The 21,004-nt window shown below is 46.1% G+C and overlaps 1 long non-coding RNA gene and 1 pseudogene across 1 annotated transcript; both read left to right on the top strand.

Annotated features, from left to right (window-relative positions):
* Positions 1-1,160: 1,160 nt before the first annotated feature.
* On the top strand, positions 1,161-10,473 carry LOC122460450. The gene is made up of 3 exons (XR_006281758.1): positions 1,161-1,498; positions 2,758-2,975; positions 10,445-10,473. It is a non-coding gene; the product is annotated as an uncharacterized LOC122460450 (long non-coding RNA).
* A 6,659-nt stretch (positions 10,474-17,132) lies between these two features.
* The window catches only part of LOC119856427, a 59,469-nt pseudogene continuing 55,597 nt past the window's right edge, over positions 17,133-21,004 (top strand).

Raw genomic sequence — 21,004 nt, 5'->3', positions numbered from 1 at the left:
ACAGTGAATGAAGATGAAGAGTACTTGTGGCACCTTAGAGACTAACAAATTTATTTGAGCATTAGCTTTCGTGAGCTACAGCTCACTTCATCGGATGCATTTGGTGGAAAAAACAGAGGAGAGATTTATATACACACACACAGAGAACATGAAACAATGGGTTTATCATACACACTGTAAGGAGAGTGATAACTTAAGATGAGCCATCACCAGCAGCAGGGGGGGGGGGGAGGAGGAAAACCTTTCATGGTGACAAGCAAGGTAGGCCATTTCCAGCAGTTAACAAGAATATCAGAGGAACAGTGGGGGGTGGGGTGGGGGGGAGAAATAACATGGGGAAATAGTTTTACTTTGTGTAATGACTCATCCATTCCCAGTCTCTATTCAAGCCTAAATTAATTGTATCCAATTTGCAAATTAATTCCAATTCAGCAGTCTCTCGTTGGAGTCTGTTTTTGAAGTTTTTTTGTTGAAGGATAGCCACCCTCTCCTGCCTGTATGAAGGTAAGGAAATACCTCTGTGTGTTTGTGCCTCCGTGAGAAATACAGGAGTGCAGCACAGGGCCTGAACACAGGTTTGAATGTGTCCCTCTCAGTCTAAGGACAGAGTTTAAGGAAGAAGGATGGTCACGCGAGCTTTCATCGAGGTCCCACAATCTGTGTACGGGAGCAGGGAAATTCCATCCCTAGCTCCTAGTGTAGACGTAGCCTTACATCTGTGTGGGGAGACCTTCTTCATAAAGGTCAAAAAGTCTCTAAAGGAACCCCTGACCGAATTGAAAAGGGCTGTTGTTATTAAGGATGATGATGATGATGACGATTACCCTCTGTAGAGAAAGATTCATCACCTGCCCTCCCTGGAATGGAGTGATTGCAGGCCAGGGAACTTCACTCAGAGATTGGTTATCAGCTCATAGGAAATCCCATGAGGGCACATGGGAAACACTTTTCCATGTGAGCTCTTAAGGAATGAAGGCATAGGGCCACAAAGGATTTCAGTAGACGTTAGGAGCCTAAATCCCTTTGTGGATCTCAGCCTAATGTTTGATGGTTTAACATCGCTGCTGCTGTCACTTTCCTGTTCCATCCAAAGAACTAGTGCCCCCAACCGTCTGTGTGTACGGGTGTGTGTACGGGTATATGCCAGCAGAGGAGGAAGTTATGCAAGAATGGGGTCTCCTCTCTGTCCAGGGCTATCTTGGGAGTAGCTGAGTTGTTGTTCTTGTGCCCTTAGAATCTTGGGTAGCTAACAGCATGGGGCAATGCCCATCTGAAGTGGAAGTTTCCTAGGTACCAGTCACATCAGCACCATGGGGTTTTCAACCCATTTCCTCTTGGTTTCAGCTTTTCATGAAGTGCCTTTGAAATCGGACAGGACCACATGGTATATCCTCAAAAGACATTATAAATAGTTGGAGAAGCTTGGAAATCTCATGTCGGGTTCTGCATTCAATTAGGGAACCAGGACCGACACAGAAGAGCTCTTTGTCCTGCTATGGTAAATACAACAGACACTTCTCAACTTTTTGGTGTCTCTAGCCTCTGTTTGCCAGAAGCTGGGAATGATCAGGGGATTGATCACAAGATGATTGCCTGTCCGTTCATTCCCTCTGGGGCACCTGGCATTGGCCACTATCGGAAGACAGGATACTGGGCTAGATGGACCTTTGGTCTGACCCAGCATGGCCTTTCTTATGTTCTTATGTTTGGAACCAGGGCTGAACAATGAGGTGGATATCAGCAGATGACCCAAAATTATGTAGATTAGTCGGGCCTAGAGAAGACTTTGAAGAAGTTCAGAGGGCTCTAATAAAGCTATGTCACTGGGCAGCACAATAGCAGATAAAAACCAGCGCTGACCAAGGCAGGGCCATACACATAGAAAGCAGTGAGTTGAACGACTCCTACATATCGCCGGTGTCAACAGCCAAAGCACGGCTGGTTGGGCCCAGTGGTTGGAGCAGTGGTGGTGGGGCCTAGTGGTCAGAGTGGTGGAGGTCGAGCCGACGGGAGCCAAGGGTTGGAGCTGGAGTCAGGAGTCAAGAGCAGGATTGGAACAGGCTGGGGAGTAGGGTCAGGGCCATAGTAATGATTCCTGGCCAATGGGAGCTGCGGGGGGGGGGGCAGAGCCTACAGGCAAGAGCAGCCCCCGGGACAGAGGTTCCCAATGCAGTGCTCATCACGGCAACGTGGCTGGGGGGGAGAGGAACCCCAGCGCGTGGAGATGCCTCACCTCCACCCCAGCCAGGCAGAGCCGGCCCGGCTGGAACGCAGCACACAGGGGCTTTAGTGGCTTCAGCATGGGGTCCCCTTCGCCCTACTCCTTTCATGAGTGCACCATTGCCCCACTTCTGCCCCATTTCCACACAGGGTTACAGGGCAGAACCCTGGAGCTGATCTCTGAAATCTCTCTCACTAGAATGAAGTTACTGCAGAGGCAGGACAACCCCCCCTTTGGGCACCATGTAGGACATCTCATCCCACTGCACAGAGCCCTACATTCACACAGCTTCTTGCATGTGATTCCCTCACTCATCAGAGCCAGGCAGAGAGAGGAGAAATTCTCCCAGACTCCCTTTAACCATTGCCAGCCCACAGGGCAGTGGAGGTTGTGCTTCTCTCTTTAAGAAATGCCAGCTCTCAGGGAAGTTGCAAATGAGCATTAGCAAAGTGAGGTGGTGGTGTGCCATGGAAAACTACCCTGCTTGAAGGTTTTGTTCTTCTCATTTGTGTTCCTGCCCTTTCTCCCTCTTCCAGACATCTAGATGCCAACAGGAGCCAATTGAGCCCACCACTGATTCCATCTCTTGTGAGACGGCAAAGCAGCTGTTGCATGGGAAGGAGGAGACAGAAGAGGCAGAGCAGCATGTGCCGGGCTGTACCAGCCACACATAACCCCATAGTCTAGGTGGAGAAAGCCAAGCCCCTCCCCAGCCCAGCTGGACATGCTCCAACTGGAGAACCAGTGTGAACTAGTGTGAACTAGTGTGACTGGAGTACAGTCATGGATGGTTATAAACTGTTCAGGAAGGACAGGCAGGGCAGAAAAGGTGGGGGAGTAGCACTGTATGTAAGGGAGCAGTATGACTGCTCAGAGCTCCGGTACGAAACTGTGGAAAAACCTGAGTGTCTCTGGATTAAGTTTAGAAGTGTGTGCAACAAGAGTGATGTCATGGTGGGAGTCTGCTATAGACCACCGGACCAGGGGGATGAGGTGGATGAGGCTTTCTTCCGGCAACTCACGGAAGCTACTAGATCGCATGCCCTGATTCTCATGGGTGACTTTAATTTTCCTGATATCTGCTGGGAGAGCAATACAGCGGTGCATAGACAATCCAGGAAGTTTTTGGAAAGCGTAGGGGACAATTTCCTGGTGCAAGTGCTAGGGGAGCCAACTAGGGGGAGCGCTTTTCTTGACCTGCTGCTCACAAACCGGGTAGAATTAGTGGGGGAAGCAAAAGTGGATGGGAATCTGGGAGGCAGTGACCATGAGTTGGTTGAGTTCAGGATCCTGACGCAGGGAAGAAAGGTAAGCAGCAGGATACGGACCCTGGACTTCAGGAAAGCAGACTTTGACTCCCTCAGGGAACAGATGGCCAGGATCCCCTGGGGGACTAACATGAAAGGGAAGGGAGTCCAGGAGAGCTGGCTGTATTTCAAGGAATCCCTGTTGAGGTTACAGGGACAAACCATCCCGATGAGTCGAAAGAATAGTAAATATGGCAGGCGACCAGCTTGGCTTAATGGTGAAATCCTAGCGGATCTTAAACATAAAAAAGAAGCTTACAAGAAGTGGAAGGTTGGACATATGACCAGGGAAGAGTATAAAAATATTGCTCGGGCATGTAGGAAAGATATCAGGAGGGCCAAATCGCACCTGGAGCTGCAGCTAGCAAGAGATGTCAAGAGTAACAAGAAGGGTTTCTTCAGGTATGTTGGCAACAAGAAGAAAGCCAAGGAAAGTGTGGGCCCCTTACTGAATGAGGGAGGCAAGCTAGTGACAGAGGATGTGGAAAAAGCTAATGTACTCAATGCTTTTTTTGCCTCTGTTTTCACTAACAAGGTCAGCTCCCAGACTGCTGTGCTGGGCATCACAAAATGGGGAAGAGATGGCCAGCCCTCTGTAGAGATAGAGGTGGTTAGGGACTATTTAGAAAAGCTGGACGTGCACAAGTCCATGGGGCCGGACGAATTGCATCCGAGAGTGCTGAGGGAATTGGCGGCTGTGATTGCAGAGCCCTTGGCCATTATCTTTGAAAACTCGTGGCGAACGGGGGAAGTCCCGGATGACTGGAAAAAGGCTAATGTAGTGCCCATCTTTAAAAAAGGGAAGAAGGAGGATCCTGGGAACTACAGGCCGGTCAGCCTCACCTCAGTCCCTGGAAAAATCATGGAGCAGGTCCTCAAAGAATCAATCCTGAAGCACTTAGAGGAGAGGAAAGTGATCAGGAACAGTCAGCATGGATTCACCAAGGGAAGGTCATGCCTGACTAATCTAATCGCCTTTTATGATGAGATTACTGGTTCTGTGGATGAAGGGAAAGCAGTGGATGTACTTGTTTCTTGACTTTAGCAAAGCTTTTGACACGGTCTCCCACAGCATTCTTGTCAGCAAGTTAAGGAAGTATGGGCTGGATGAATGCACTATAAGGTGGGTAGAAAGCTGGCTAGATTGTCGGGCTCAACGGGTAGTGATCAATGGCTCCATGTCTAGTTGGCAGCCGGTGTCAAGTGGAGTGCCCCAGGGGTCGGTCCTGGGGCCCGTTTTGTTCAATATCTTCATAAATGATCTGGAGGATGGTGTGGATTGCACTCTCAGCAAATTTGCGGATGATACTAAACTGGGAGGAGTGGTAGATACGCTGGAGGGGAGGGATAGGATACAGAAGGACCTAGACACGGAAGCGGGGACAGCAGAGCAGCTCACAGCAGGAGTTTGCCTGGGACTGGTAAGTATCCGAGTGTGTGTGTTTGCTTGCTGAGGAAGTATCCGAGCGTGTGTTTGCTGGGAGGGCAGGGAGAGAGCCTGAGTGAGTGTCTGATTGGCTGCTAGCCTGCAGGGGGCGGGCATTAGGGTGTCTGTGTGTTTGCGTCAGGGAAGCCTGGCTGTTTGAAAATAGCCAGAGCCTCGCGAACCAGCTGAGCGGCAGCGAACCCGCTGAGCAGCGGGGACAGCAGAGCAGCTCACAGCAGGAGTTTGCCTGGGAGTTCGCCTGGAGTGAGCCCAGTGAGGCTTACATCTTGCCAACGTCTCTGAGGAAGCTCATAGTAGGTAGGTGATATGGAAGGGGGGGGTTCAGCTATTGTGACCTGCACTGGATGTGCCATGTTTGTCTTTCTTCCACAGGACAGAAGCGACTTTGTCTGTACAAAGTGCAAGCTGGTCTCCATATTGGAAGAGAAGATTGAAGGTCTGGAGCAACAGGTAACGACCCTGCGTTGTATACGAGAGACTGAGGATTTTCTGGACCAAACTCAGGATAGCCTTCTAGGGGCACAAAGCTCTAAAGATATAGAGCAGGTTGCACAGAGGAGCCAAGAGGCCAGTGAAGAAGCTTGGCAACATGTGACCTCCAGAAGAGGTAAGCGGAATGTCCGGGTTCCAGTAACACAGACACAGGTAACTAACCGCTTTCATGTTCTCTCCACAGGTACCAATGCGGAGAGTGGACCAGATGATATGTCTGGGGGGAGAAAGCAGAAGGAGACCCCGCTGGTTGGGAGGCATGAGATGCGATGTCCTGAGGTTGGGGGTTCCACGACCACCACTCCCAAGAGGAGAAGGCGGGTGGTGGTGGTCGGGGACTCTCTCCTCCGGGGGACTGAGTCATCTATCTGCCGCCCTGACCGGGAAAACCGAGAAGTCTGCTGCTTGCCAGGGGCTAAGATTCGTGATGTGACGGAGAGACTGCCGAGACTCATCAAGCCCTCGGATCGCTACCCCTTCCTGCTTCTCCACGTGGGCACCAATGACACTGCCAAGAATGACCTTGAGCGGATCACTGCGGACTACGTGGCTCTGGGAAGAAGGATAAAGGAGTTGGAGGCGCAAGTGGTGTTCTCGTCCATCCTCCCCGTGGAAGGAAAAGGCCTGGGTAGGGACCGTCGAATCGTGGAGGTCAACGAATGGCTACGCAGGTGGTGTCGGAGAGAAGGCTTTGGATTCTTTGACCATGGGATGGTGTTCCATGAAGGAGGAGTGCTGGGCAGAGACGGGCTCCATCTTACGAAGAGAGGGAAGAACATCTTTGCCAGCAGGCTGGCTAACCTAGTGAGGAGGGCTTTAAACTAGGTTCACCGGGGGAAGGAGACCAAAGCCCTGAGGTAAGTGGGAAAGCGGGATACCGGGAGGAAGCACAGGCAGGAATGTCTGTGAGGGGAGGGCTCCTGCCTCATACTGGGAATGAGGGGCGATCAACAGGTTATCTCAAGTGCTTATATACAAATGCACAAAGCCTTGGAAACAAGCAGGGAGAACTGGAGGTCCTGGTGATGTCAAGGAATTATGACGTGATTGGAATAACAGAGACTTGGTGGGATAACTCACATGACTGGAGTACAGTCATGGATGGTTATAAACTGTTCAGGAAGGACAGGCAGGGCAGAAAAGGTGGGGGAGTAGCACTGTATGTAAGGGAGCAGTATGACTGCTCAGAGCTCCGGTACGAAACTGTGGAAAAACCTGAGTGTCTCTGGATTAAGTTTAGAAGTGTGTGCAACAAGAGTGATGTCATGGTGGGAGTCTGCTATAGACCACCGGACCAGGGGGATGAGGTGGATGAGGCTGTCTTCCGGCAACTCACGGAAGCTACTAGATCGCATGCCCTGATTCTCATGGGTGACTTTAATTTTCCTGATATCTGCTGGGAGAGCAATACAGCGGTGCATAGACAATCCAGGAAGTTTTTGGAAAGCGTAGGGGACAATTTCCTGGTGCAAGTGCTAGGGGAGCCAACTAGGGGGAGCGCTTTTCTTGACCTGCTGCTCACAAACCGGGTAGAATTAGTGGGGGAAGCAAAAGTGGATGGGAATCTGGGAGGCAGTGACCATGAGTTGGTTGAGTTCAGGATCCTGACGCAGGGAAGAAAGGTAAGCAGCAGGATACGGACCCTGGACTTCAGGAAAGCAGACTTTGACTCCCTCAGGGAACAGATGGCCAGGATCCCCTGGGGGACTAACATGAAAGGGAAGGGAGTCCAGGAGAGCTGGCTGTATTTCAAGGAATCCCTGTTGAGGTTACAGGGACAAACCATCCCGATGAGTCGAAAGAATAGTAAATATGGCAGGCGACCAGCTTGGCTTAATGGTGAAATCCTAGCGGATCTTAAACATAAAAAAGAAGCTTACAAGAAGTGGAAGGTTGGACATATGACCAGGGAAGAGTATAAAAATATTGCTCGGGCATGTAGGAAAGATATCAGGAGGGCCAAATCGCACCTGGAGCTGCAGCTAGCAAGAGATGTCAAGAGTAACAAGAAGGGTTTCTTCAGGTATGTTGGCAACAAGAAGAAAGCCAAGGAAAGTGTGGGCCCCTTACTGAATGAGGGAGGCAAGCTAGTGACAGAGGATGTGGAAAAAGCTAATGTACTCAATGCTTTTTTTGCCTCTGTTTTCACTAACAAGGTCAGCTCCCAGACTGCTGTGCTGGGCAACACAAAATGGGGAAGAGATGGCCAGCCCTCTGTAGAGATAGAGGTGGTTAGGGACTATTTAGAAAAGCTGGACGTGCACAAGTCCATGGGGCCGGACGAATTGCATCCGAGAGTGTTGAAGGAATTGGTGGCTGTGATTGCAGAGCCCTTGGCCATTATCTTTGAAAACTCGTGGCGAACGGGGGAAGTCCCGGATGACTGGAAAAAGGCTAATGTAGTGCCCATCTTTAAAAAAGGGAAGAAGGAGGATCCTGGGAACTACAGGCCGGTCAGCCTCACCTCAGTCCCTGGAAAAATCATGGAGCAGGTCCTCAAAGAATCAATCCTGAAGCACTTAGAGGAGAGGAAAGTGATCAGGAACAGTCAGCATGGATTCACCAAGGGAAGGTCATGCCTGACTAATCTAATCGCCTTTTATGATGAGATTACTGGTTCTGTGGATGAAGGGAAAGCAGTGGATGTATTGTTTCTTGACTTTAGCAAAGCTTTTGACACGGTCTCCCACTGCATTCTTGTCAGCAAGTTAAGGAAGTATGGGCTGGATGAATGCACTATAAGGTGGGTAGAAAGCTGGCTAGATTGTCGGGCTCAACGGGTAGTGATCAATGGCTCCATGTCTAGTTGGCAGCCGGTGTCAAGTGGAGTGCCCCAGGGGTCGGTCCTGGGGCCCGTTTTGTTCAATATCTTCATAAATGATCTGGAAGATGGTGTGGATTGCACTCTCAGCAAATTTGCGGATGATACTAAACTGGGAGGAGTGGTAGATACGCTGGAGGGGAGGGATAGGATACAGAAGGACCTAGACAAATTGGAGGATTGGGCCAAAAGAAATCTAATGAGGTTCAATAAGGATAAGTGCAGGGTCCTGCACTTAGGATGGAAGAATCCAATGCACCGCTACAGACTAGGGACCGAATGGCTCGGCAGCAGTTCCGCGGAAAAGGACCTAGGGGTGACAGTGGACGAGAAGCTGGATATGAGTCAGCAGTGTGCCCTTGTTGCCAAGAAGGCCAATGGCATTTTGGGATGTATAAGTAGGGGCATAGCGAGCAGATCGAGGGACGTGATCGTTCCCCTCTATTCGACACTGGTGAGGCCTCATCTGGAGTACTGTGTCCAGTTTTGGGCCCCACACTACAGGAAGGATGTGGATAAATTGGAAAGAGTACAACGAAGGGCAACGAAAATGATTAGGGGTCTAGAGCACATGACTTATGAGGAGAGGCTGAGGGAGCTGGGATTGTTTAGTCTGCAGAAGAGAAGAATGAGGGGGGATTTGATAGCTGCTTTCAACTACCTGAAAGGGGGTTTCAAAGAGGATGGCTCTAGACTGTTCTCAATGGTAGCAGATGACAGAACGAGGAGTAATGGTCTCAAGTTGCAATGGGGGAGGTTTAGATTGGATATTAGGAAAAACTTTTTCACTAAGAGGGTGGTGAAACACTGGAATGCGTTACCTAGGGAGGTGGTAGAATCTCCTTCCTTAGAGGTTTTTAAGGTCAGGCTTGACAAAGCCCTGGCTGGGATGATTTAACTGGGACTTGGTCCTGCTTTGAGCAGGGGGTTGGACTAGATGACCTTCTGGGGTCCCTTCCAACCCTGATATTCTATGATTCTATGATTCTATGACAAATTGGAAGATTGGGCCAAAAGAAATCTAATGAGGTTCAATAAGGATAAGTGCAGGGTCCTGCACTTAGGATGGAAGAATCCAATGCACCGCTACAGACTAGGGACCGAATGTCTCGGCAGCAGTTCTGCGGAAAAGGACCTAGGGGTGACAGTGGACGAGAAGCTGGATATGAGTCAGCAGTGTGCCCTTGTTGCCAAGAAGGCCAATGGCATTTTGGGATGTATAAGTAGGGGCATAGCGAGCAGATCGAGGGACGTGATCGTTCCCCTCTATTCGACACTGGTGAGGCCTCATAGAATCATAGAATCATAGAATATCAGGGTTGGAAGGGACCCCAGAAGGTCATCTAGTCCAACCCCCTGCTCAAAGCAGGACCAAGTCCCAGTTAAATCATCCCAGCCAGGGCTTTGTCAAGCCTGACCTTAAAAACCTCTAAGGAAGGAGATTCTACCACCTCCCTAGGTAACGCATTCCAGTGTTTCACCACCCTCTTAGTGAAAAAGTTTTTCCTAATATCCAATCTAAACCTCCCCCATTGCAACTTGAGACCATTACTCCTCGTTCTGTCATCTGCTACCATTGAGAACAGTCTAGAGCCATCCTCTTTGAAACCCCCTTTCAGGTAGTAAAGTGGAGTCTGGAGTACTGTGTCCAGTTTTGGGCCCCACACTACAAGAAGGATGTGGATAAATTGGAAAGAGTACAGCGAAGGGCAACAAAAATGATTAGGGGTCTAGAGCACATGACTTACGAGGAGAGGCTGAGGGAGCTGGGTTTGTTTAGTCTGCAGAAGAGAAGAATGAGGGGGGATTTGATAGCTGCTTTCAACTACCTGAAAGGGGGTTTCAAAGAGGATGGCTCTAGACTGTTCTCAATGGTAGCAGATGACAGAACGAGGAGTAATGGTCTCAAGTTGCAATGGGGGAGGTTTAGATTGGATATTAGGAAAAACTTTTTCACTAAGAGGGTGGTGAAACACTGGAATGCGTTACCTAGGGAGGTGGTAGAATCTCCTTCCTTAGAGGTTTTTAAGGTCAGGCTTGACAAAGCCCTGGCTAGGATGATTTAACTGGGACTTGGTCCTGCTTTGAGCAGGGGGTTGGACTAGATGACCTTCTGGGGTCCCTTCCAACCCTGATATTCTATGATTCTATGAAAGGGAGCAGCTCAGCTCATGCTAGGCAGACTGCTGAAAATGGAGGATGCACATTGTAGGCTCCAGTCCAGAAGCAGCTGAAGCCCCTGACTGCACCAAGACCCAATTGCATCCCCAGGTGCCTGCAGACATGCAAGGGAGATCGGAGTCTCTGGGAGCTTCTCACACCGGGAACCTAGAGACCCCAGGCCCATGGCCGAGAGACATCTCATAGGAAGTAACCTGGGTGAACTAGCCATTGTCATGCCGAGTGTTGGATCCCCACTGACTCAATGGCAAACACATTGGCCATGGACGAGGCCCTGGGCTAGGACCCGGTGGAGTAAGGAGGACCTGGGTCTCCCTGTCCTGGCCGCCATCCATCCTTGGGTAGCAGCCTACATCCCCATTGTGCCACTGGACTGCACAGCCCCAAGAGGAGAGGCAACCATCTTGCCTCTGAACTCTCAGCCAAACAGCCCTACACTGAAGGGCAGCTATATTGACTCTGGCCATTGGGCCACAAAGCACTGAGGGAGAGAGTAGCCATATTGTCTGTTGCCATCGGGCCACACAGGCATGAAAGACAGGATAGCCGTATGGACTCTGAGCGTTGGGCCACACAGCCCCGATGGAGAGGGCAGCCGCACAGACTCTGGTCGTTGGGCCACACAGCCCAGAGGGAGAAGGCAGCCACATGGAGATTCCACCGCCTTCCTAAGTAACCCATTCCAGTGCTTCACCACCCTCCTAGTGACATAATGTTTCCTAATATCCAACCTAGACCTCCCCCATGGCACCTTGAAACCATTGCTTCTTGTTCTGTGATCTGCCACCACTAAGAACAGCCGAGCTCCATCCTCTTTGGAAACCCCCCCCCCTTCAGGTAGTTGAAGGCTGCTATCAAATCCCCTCTCACTCTTCTCTTCTGCAGACTAAATAACCCCAGTTGCCTCAGCCTCTTCTCGTAAGTCATGTGCCCCAAACCCGTAATCATTTTCGTTGCCCTCTTCCGGACGCTCTCCAATTTGTCCACATCCCTTCTGTAGTGGAGGGACCAAAACTGGACGCAATACTCGAGGTGTGGCCTCACCAGTGCCGAATAGAGGGGAATAATCACTTCCCTCGATCTGCTGGCAATGTGCCTACTAATACAGCCCAATATGCCATTGGCCTTCTTGGCAACCAGGGCACACTGCTGACTCATATGATGGCAAAGGCAGTCTGAGTTTGAGTTTCCTTTGGGTATTACAGAGCAATTCATGTAGTTTGAATACCTTTAAAAAAAAGTCATAAATACATAACATGGGAACCCAAAATCATTGACGAATGGTGTAAGCAGATACGATGGCTCTTTTCACTTGTATTGGAATTGTGAGAACACTGAATTAGGAGTTGTCCCATCAAAAAATATTAAGTGTTAGCAAATAACAAGAATATCACCTCATACTGTAGCATGGTATCTTTATAAAAATGGAAAAGTACACTGTTTTCTGTGTGAACACAGGTTCTTCCTAGGCAGCTGTGCAGGAAATGGTGATTGAGTAGGCTATTTGATGAGACACAGAGCAGTAGATAAATGCTTTACTTAACATCCAAAAAAGTCCACCCATTAATATAACCAAACAGCATAAAGCCACAAGCAGAGAAATAGCTTTTAAAATGATCGTACTTACGCACTCTTAACAGTCATGGAAAACAGATAGAAGAAATCAGTTAGTGAAACCCCTCAGAAGACAGCGTACTGACCCAGTTGACACCAAGCTGGGGACACACCCAATTTCAGGGTGGCATACACAGAGTTATATAACTAACGGCATTCATAGCCATATTTGACCATTTCCGTGAACATAAAACAGCTTGGGCCTTGCCCTTAATCCATGTGTGGTATTTCGGGTGACCCACACTAATAAAAGCTCTTTGCACCAATTAATTTTGTAATAAATCATATAAATCAATGCAGTTTTCTTTAACTAGTTGAAAAAATACCTAAAATTCCACTATTTTAAAACTTAATTATCCATGTACCTGTTTTTCTGTGGTTAACTTTTTTTGTGTCATAACATGAGTGCACAGTTCTATGACGCTGGGTTAAACCCTCAGGCCTACTTCAACTCACTCAATATTACCTTTTATACTATAGCAAAGCCCAACACACTCTGATTTAAAACTTCCTGCTTGCTTTCCAGCAGATTTCACTCTAATAAGCATTATAATGCTGTGAGCATTATCACATAATTCGTCAGCCAAATACTATACAACAATAGCAGGATAAAGTCAAAGATAAAATGAAAAGGAGTACTTGTGGCACCTTAGAGACTAACAAATTTATTAGAGCATAAGCTTTCGTGAGCTACAGCTCACTTCATCGGATGCATTTGGTGGAAAAAACAGAGGAGAGATTTATATACACACACACAGAGAACATGAAACAATGGGTTTATCATACACACTGTAAGGAGAGTGATCACTTAAGATAAGCCATCACCAACAGCAGGGGGGGAAAGGAGGAAAACCTTTCATGGTGACAAGCAGGTAGGCTAATTCCAGCAGTTAACAAGAATATCAGAGGAACAGTGGGGGGTGGGGTGGGAGGGAGAAATACCATGGGGAAATAGTTTTACTTTGTGTAATGACTCATCCATTCCCAGTCTCTATTCAAGCCTAAGTTAATTGTATCCAGTTTGCAAATTAATTCCAATTCAGCAGTCTCTCGTTGGAGTCTGTTTTTGAAGCTTTTTTGTTGAAGGATAGCCACTCTTAGGTCTGTGATCGAGTGACCAGAGAGATTGAAGTGTTCTCCAACTGGTTTTTGAATGTTATAATTCTTGACGTCTGATTTGTGTCCATTCATTCTTTTACGTAGAGACTGTCCAGTTTGGCCAATGTACATGGCAGAGGGGCATTGCTGGCACATGATGGCATATATCACATTGGTAGATGCGCAGGTGAACGAGCCTCTGATAGTGTGGCTGATGTGATTAGGCCCTATGATGGTATCCCCTGAATAGATATGTGGACAGAGTTGGCAACGGGCTTTGTTGCAAGGATAGGTTCCTGGGTTAGTGGTTCTGTTGTGTGGTGTGTGGTTGCTGGTGAGTATTTGCTTCAGATTGGGGGGCTGTCTGTAAGCAAGGACTGGTCTGTCTCCCAAGATCTGTGAGAGCGATGGGTCATCCTTCAGGATAGGTTGTAGATCCTTGATGATGCGTTGGAGAGGTTTTAGTTGGGGGCTGAAGGTGATGGCTAGTGGTGTTCTGTTATTTTCTTTGTTGGGCCTGTCCTGTAGTAGGTGACTTCTGGGTACTCTTCTGGCTCTCTCAATCTGTTTCTTCACTTCAGCAGGTGGGTATTGTAGTTGTAGGAATGCATGATAGAGATCTTGTAGGTGTTTGTCTCTGTCTGAGGGGTTGGAGCAAATGCGGTTATATCGTAGCGCTTGGCTGTAGACAATGGATCGAGTGGTATGATCTGGATGAAAGCTAGAGGCATGTAGGTAGGAATAGCGGTCAGTAGGTTTCCGATATAGGGTGGTGTTTATGTGACCATCGCTTATTAGCACCGTAGTGTCCAGGAAGTGGATCTCTTGTGTGGACTGGTCCAGGCTGAGGTTGATGGTGGGATGGAAATTGTTGAAATCATGGTGGAATTCCTCAAGAGCTTCTTTTCCATGGGTCCAGATGATGAAGATGTCATCAATGTAGCGCAAATAGAGTAGGGGCATTAGGGGACGAGAGCTGAGGAAACGTTGTTCTAAGTCAGCCATAAAAATGTTGGCATACTGTGGGGCCTACCTTGCTTGTCACCATGAAAGGTTTTCCTCCTTCCGCCCCCTCCCTCCCCCCCCCCCCCCCCCGCTGCTGGTCATGGCTTATCTTAAGTGATCACTCTCCTTACAGTGTGTATGATAAACCCATTGTTTCATGTTCTCTGTGTGTGTGTATATAAATCTCTCCTCTGTTTTTTCCACCAAATGCATCCGATGAAGTGAGCTGTAGCTCACGAAAGCTTATGCTCTAATAAATTTGTTAGTCTCTAAGGTGCCACAAGTACTCCTTTTCTTTTTGCGAATACAGACTAACACGGCTGCTACTCTGAAACCAAAGATAAAATGGGGTCATAGGCTGTCTGTATGGAGCACTAGTGACACCTAGTGGTATACTGCTCCAAATATGACAGGTTTCAGAGTAGCAGCTGTGTTAGTCTCTATTCGTAAAAAGAAAAGGAGGACTTGTGGCACCTTAGAGCAGAAACTTCCTTTTGAAATAGGGAAAGAAGATGCATAAATTTACGTAGTCTGAACGTGCCAGTGCCTAGTCTCTGCATTTATAAACCTTAATGAAAGTATAAGTGGTAAGGGGCCTGAAGCATTAAGAATCAAATTTAATATTAGCTCATTATTGGTGTTTTTATTAATTGCATTGTTTTGCTTTTACTGTTTGTAGAGGTTTCAGAGAAGCAGCCGTGTTAGTCTGTATTCGCAAAAAGAAAAGGAGTACTTGTGGCACCTTAGAGACTAACAAATTTATTTGAGCATAAGCTTTCGTGAGCTACAGCTCACTTCATAGGCTGCTTTCAGTGGAAAATACAGTGGGGGGATTTATATACACAGAGAACATGAAACAATGGGTGTTACCATACACACTGCATCCGATGAAGTGAGCTGTAGCTCACGAAAGCTCATGCTCAAATAAACTTGTTAGTCTCTAAAGTGCCACAAGTACTCCTTTTCTTTTTGCTGTAATGAGAGTGATCAGGTAAGGTATTACCAGCAGGAGAGCGGGGGGAAAAGGGGACCTTTTGTAGTGATAATCAAGGTGGGCCATTTCCAGTCTGAGGAACAGCGGGGTGGGGGTAGGTGGTGGGGGGCAGAAATAAACATGGGGAAATAGTTTTACTTTGTGAAATGACCCATCCATTCCCAGTCTTTATTCAAGTCTAAGGTAATTATATCCAGTTTGCAAATTAATTCCAGTTCAGCAGTCTCTCATTGGAGTCTGTTTTTGAAGTTTTTTTGTTGAAGAATTGCCACTTTTAGGTTTGTAAGCGAGTGACCAAAGAGATTGAAGTGTTCTCCGACTGGTTTTTGAATGATATAATTCTTGACGTCTGATTTGTGTCCATTTATTCTTTTACGTAGAGACTGTCCAGTTTGGCCAATGTACATGGCAGAGGGGCATTGCTGGCACATGATGGCATATATTATATTGGTAGATGTGCAGGTGAACGATCCTCTGATAGTGTGGCTGATGTGATTAGGCCCTATGATGGTGTCCCCTGAATAGATATGTGGACACAGCTGGCAACGGGCTTTGTTGCAAAGATAGGTTCCTGGGTTAGTGGTTCTGTTGTGTGGTGTGTGGTTGCTGGTGAGTATTTGTTTCAGGTTGGGGGGCTGTTCCTTCACCGCAGTTCCTCAGACGTTCTCAGTCAACTGCTGGAAATGGCCCACCTTGATTATCATTACAAAAGGTTCCCCTCCCCTCCCCCACGCTCTCCTGCTGGTAATAGCTCACCTTACCTGATCATTCTCATTACAGTGTGTATGGTTTCAGAGTAGCAGTCGTGTTAGTCTGTATTCACAAAAAGAAAAGGAGTACTTGTGGCACCTTAGAGACTAACAAATTTATTTGAGCATAAGCTTTTGTGAGCTACAGCTTATGCTCAAATAAATTTGTTAGTCTCTTAGGTGCCACAAGTACTCCTTTTCTTAGTGTGTATGGTAACACCCATTGTTTCATGTTCTCTGTGTATATAAATCTCCCCACTGTATTTTCCACTGAATGCATCCGATGAAGTGAGCTGTAGCTCACGAAAGCTTATGCGCAAATAAATTTGTTTATCTCTAAGGTGCCACAAGTCCTCCTCTTCTTTTTGTATTATAGTATGTGATTATATAATGAGATGACAATGCATATGTGTATAGGACAGTTAAAATCAAGAGCTAAAGACTAAAGCCACTTAGGTACCCAAATTACGCTAGTGTGCAACCTTATCGTTTTCAAGTTTGTTTGGAAGGAATATAAAGGTTCCTGAACTTTTTTTTTAAATTAGGCAACTAGTTTCTAAAACTTTGGATAAACTAGCCATATTTTTTGTCTTGCAGTTGATGTGCATTCTTTACTTGTATAGATAGATGGATATCAAGTGCAAGCATCTTTGGTGGTGTCCCAGTGAGAGTATCCACCTCTGGTCCACTTCTGGCCTTGATATTGGTAGTCTGATGAGCCTTCCTAAGGAGGTGTGATTAGCAAAAGCTTGAGAACTTGAGGGAATGCTTTAGGAGAGGTGGTCAGCTTCAGAGTGACATGAAACACGCCCTGCTATAATGAACAGTTGAAACATGGGCAGCTCCTGCCTTGGTCTCAGTGAACTGAGTTTAGTGAGTTTTCACAATGTGGCTCTTCAAAGAACCGCAATTTTCTGAGTAACTCCCGTTCCTCTTCATTTTTTCTCCCTCCAACTCATACGTTTTATTTCTAAAAATAGTAATAGGGAATTCCCTCATCTCTTGCTGTGTGAGCTTGACAACCACGAGTGGTGCTACCTCCAAGCAGAACTCCTAATCCATCTTCTGAATGAGACTACTACTTCAATCCTAATTTTGAACAAAAAGATAACTATAAATAAATGATTCTTTTGATATTGTTTTCGTGAGTAGATGTAGTACTGATTAGACTAGAAATAGAATTAAAGAAGTTTCCTTTGATCTCTTAGGCCTGAAAAAAGATTAACTTTTCCACCACGGTTTCAGAAAGAACTTCAAGTGCATCTGTCCAGAAGCTCTTCAGTGGATTCAAATGGTATGTGGGTTTTCCACTTTGGGTTAGGCATGTATTCATAACCTGAACCATGTTTATAGCCTTGTATTGTCTTATGTACAAAATAATTTTAACACCGTGAAAGAGTGATAAAGCCAACATACCCACCCAGTCTATTTTTTGAGGAAGCCTGCTTAATTGGTAATGTAATTATAAACTGATTAAACATAAAAACAGCTATTCTGAATCAAACCAATGGTCCGTCTAGCCCAGTATCTAGAGTGACCAGACAGCAAATGTGAAAAATCACTTGAAGAAGTGGAAGTTAGTTACTGTAACTAGAGGTTTCAGAGTAGCAGCCGTGTTAGTCTGTATTCGCAAAAAGAAAAGGAGTACTTGTGGCACCTTAGAGACTAACAAATTTGTTAGTCTCTAAGGTGCCACAAGTACTCCTTTTCTTTTTGTAACTAGAGGGTCTTTGAGATGTATGGTCCCAATCTATATTCCACACATGGGTATGCATGCGTGCCATGTGCCCAAGTCTGGAAATTTTTCAGAGCAGTGTCCATTGGCCCGCACATGTGCAGTAGCTCTCCTTGTGCACTGACAGAGGGTATATGAGGCAGTGCGAGTCAACACTTCTGCAGTTCCACCTCTTATCGCATACCCAACAGGATTCAAGGAAGATGTGGAATACAGATAGGGACCATACATCTCAGAGAGCCTCCATTTACAGTAACTAACCTCCAGTTCTCAATCTTAACTGTATAAGATGCATAATTTCTTGGAAATACTTAGACATCCCATTCAATATGAAGCAAACAGGACCGTATTCTTCTGTGTGTGTAATAACAATTTTCAGAATAGCAGCCGTGTTAGTCTGTATTTGCAAAAAGAAAAGGAGTACTTGTGGAACCTTAGAGACTAACAAATGTATTTGAGCATAAGCTTTCGTGAGCTACAGCTCACTTCATTATAGACTCATAGACTCATAGATACTAAGGTCGGAAGGGACCATTCTGATCATCTAGTCCGACCTCCTGCACAACGCAGGCCACAGAATCTCACCCACCCACTCCTATGAAAAACCTCACCTATGTCTGAGCTATTGAAGTCCTCAAATCGTGGTTTAAAGACTTCAAGGAGCAGAGAAGCCTCCCTCAAGTGACCCGTGCCCCATGCTACAGAGGAAGGCGAAAAACCTCCAGGGCCTTTCCAATCTGCCTGGAGGAAAATTCTTTCCTGACCCCAAATATGGCGATCAGCTAAACCCTGAGCATATGGGCAAGACTCACCAGCCAGATACTACAGAAAATTCTTTCCTGGGTAACTCAGATCCCATCCATCTAATATCCAATCTCAGGGAATTAGGCCTATTTACCCTGAATATTTAAAAATCAATTAATTACCAAAATCCCATTATCCCATCATACCATCTCCTCCATAAACTTATCGAGTAGAATCTTAAAGCCAGATAGATTTTTTGCCCCCACTGCTTCCCTTGGAAGGCTATTCCAAAATTTCACTCCTCTGATGGTTAGAAACCTTCGTCTAATTTCAAGTCTAAACTTCCTGGTGGCCAGTTTATACCATTTGTTCTTGTGTCCACATTGGTGCTGAGCTGAAATAATTCCTCTCCCTCTCCTGTATTTATCCCTCTGATATATTTATAGAGAGCAATCATATCACCCCTCAACCTTCTTTTAGTTAGGCTAAACAAGCCAAGCTCCTTAAGTCTCCTTTCATAAGACAAGTTTTCCATTCCTCAGATCATCCTAGTAGCCCTTCTCTGTACCTGCTCCAGTTTGAATTCATCCTTTTTAAACATGGGAGACCGGAACTGCACACAGTATTCTAGGTGAGGTCTCACCAGTGCCTTGTATAATGGTACTAAAACCTCCTTATCCCTACTGGAAATGCCTCTCCTGATGCATCCCAAAACCGCATTAGCTTTTTTCACAGCCATATCACATTGGCAGCTCATAGTCATCCTATGATCAACCAATACTCCAAGGTCCTTCTCCTCTTCCGTTACTTCTAATTGATGCGTCCCCAACTTAAAACTAAAATTCTTGTTATTAATTCCTAAATGCATAACCTTACACTTCTCACTATTAAATTTCATCCTATTACTATTACTTCAGTTTACAAGGTCATCCAGATCCTACTGTATAATATCCCGATCCATCTCTGAATTGGCAGTACCTCCCAGCTTTGTACCATCTGCAAACTTTATTAGCACACTCCCACTTTTTGTGCCAAGGTCAGTAATAAAAAGATTAAATAAGATTGGTCCCAAAACCGATCCCTGAGGAACTCCACTGGTAACCTCCCTCTAGCCTGACAGTTCGCTTTTCAGTAGGACCCGTTGCAGTCTCCCCTTTAACCAATTCCTTATCCACCTTTTGATGTTCATATTGATCCCGATCTTCTCCAATTTAAATAATAATTCCCCATGTGGCACGGTATCAAACGCCTTACTGAAATCTAGGTAAATTAGGTCCACTGCATTTCCTTTATCTAAAAAATCTGTTACTTTTTCAAAAAAGGAGATCAGGTTGGTTTGGCACGATCTACCTTTTGTAAAACCATGTTGTATTTTGTCCCATTTACCATTGACTTCAATGTCCTTAACTAATTTCTCCTTCAAAATTTTTTACAGCACCTTGCATACTACAGATGTCAAACTAACTGGTCTGTAGTTACCCGGATCGCTTTTTTTTCCTTTCTTAAAAATAGGAACTAGATTAGCAATTCTCCAATCATTCGGTACAACTCCTGAGTTTACAGATTCATTAAAAATTCTTGCTAATGGGCTTGCAATTTCAGGTGCCAATTCCTTTAATATTCTTGGATGAAGATTATCTGGGCCCCCCGATTTAGTCCCATTAAGCTGTCTGAGTTTTGCTTCTACCTCAGATATGGTAATATCTACCTCCATATCCTCACTCCCATTTGTCATGCTACCATTATACCTAAGATCCTCATTAGCCTCATTAAAGACTGAGGCAAAGTATTTGTTTAGATATTGGGCCATGCCTAGATTATCTTTAACCTTCACTCCATCCTCAGTGTTTAGCGGCCCCACTTCTTTCTTAGTTTTCTTCTTATTTATATGGCTATAGAACCTTTTACTATTGGTTTTAATTCCCTTTGCAAGGTCCAACTCTACTCGACTTTTAGCCTGTCTCACTTTATCCCTACATGTTCTGACCTCAATTAGGTAGCTTTCCTTGCTGATCCCTCCCATCTTCCACTCCTTGTATGCTTTCTGCTTTTTTTAATCACCTCTCTAAGATGCTTGCTCATCCAGCTTGGTTTACAACTCCTGCCTATGAATTTTTTCCCCTTTCTTGGGATACAGGCTTCCGATAGCTTCTGCAGCTTTGATTTAAAGTAATCCCAGGCCTCCTCTACCTTTAGATCCATAAATTCTTCAGTCCAATCCACTTCCCTAACTAATTTCCTTAATTTTTGAAAGTCAGCCCTTTTGAAATCAAAAACTCTAGTTGCAGATTTATTTTTGTTAATCCTTCCGTTCAGTTTGAACTGAATTAGCTCATGATCACTTGAGCCAAGATTATCCCCTACAACCATTTCTTCTATGAGGTCCTCGCTACTCACCAAAATTAAATCTAAAATGGCATCCCCTCTAGTCGGTTCAGCAACTACTTGATGAAGGAATCCATCAGCTATCGCATCTAGAAAAATCTGAGCCCTATTATTATTACTAGCACTGGTCTTCCAGTCTATATCTGGGAAGGTAAAGTCTCCCATGATCATGCAGTTTCCATTAGTATTTACTTTATTAAAAACATTAAAA

This window comes from Dermochelys coriacea, chromosome 5 (assembly GCF_009764565.3).
Source record: "Dermochelys coriacea isolate rDerCor1 chromosome 5, rDerCor1.pri.v4, whole genome shotgun sequence".
NCBI classification, from domain to species: domain Eukaryota; kingdom Metazoa; phylum Chordata; order Testudines; family Dermochelyidae; genus Dermochelys; species Dermochelys coriacea.
This window is presented reverse-complemented; position numbering and strand designations above follow the sequence as displayed.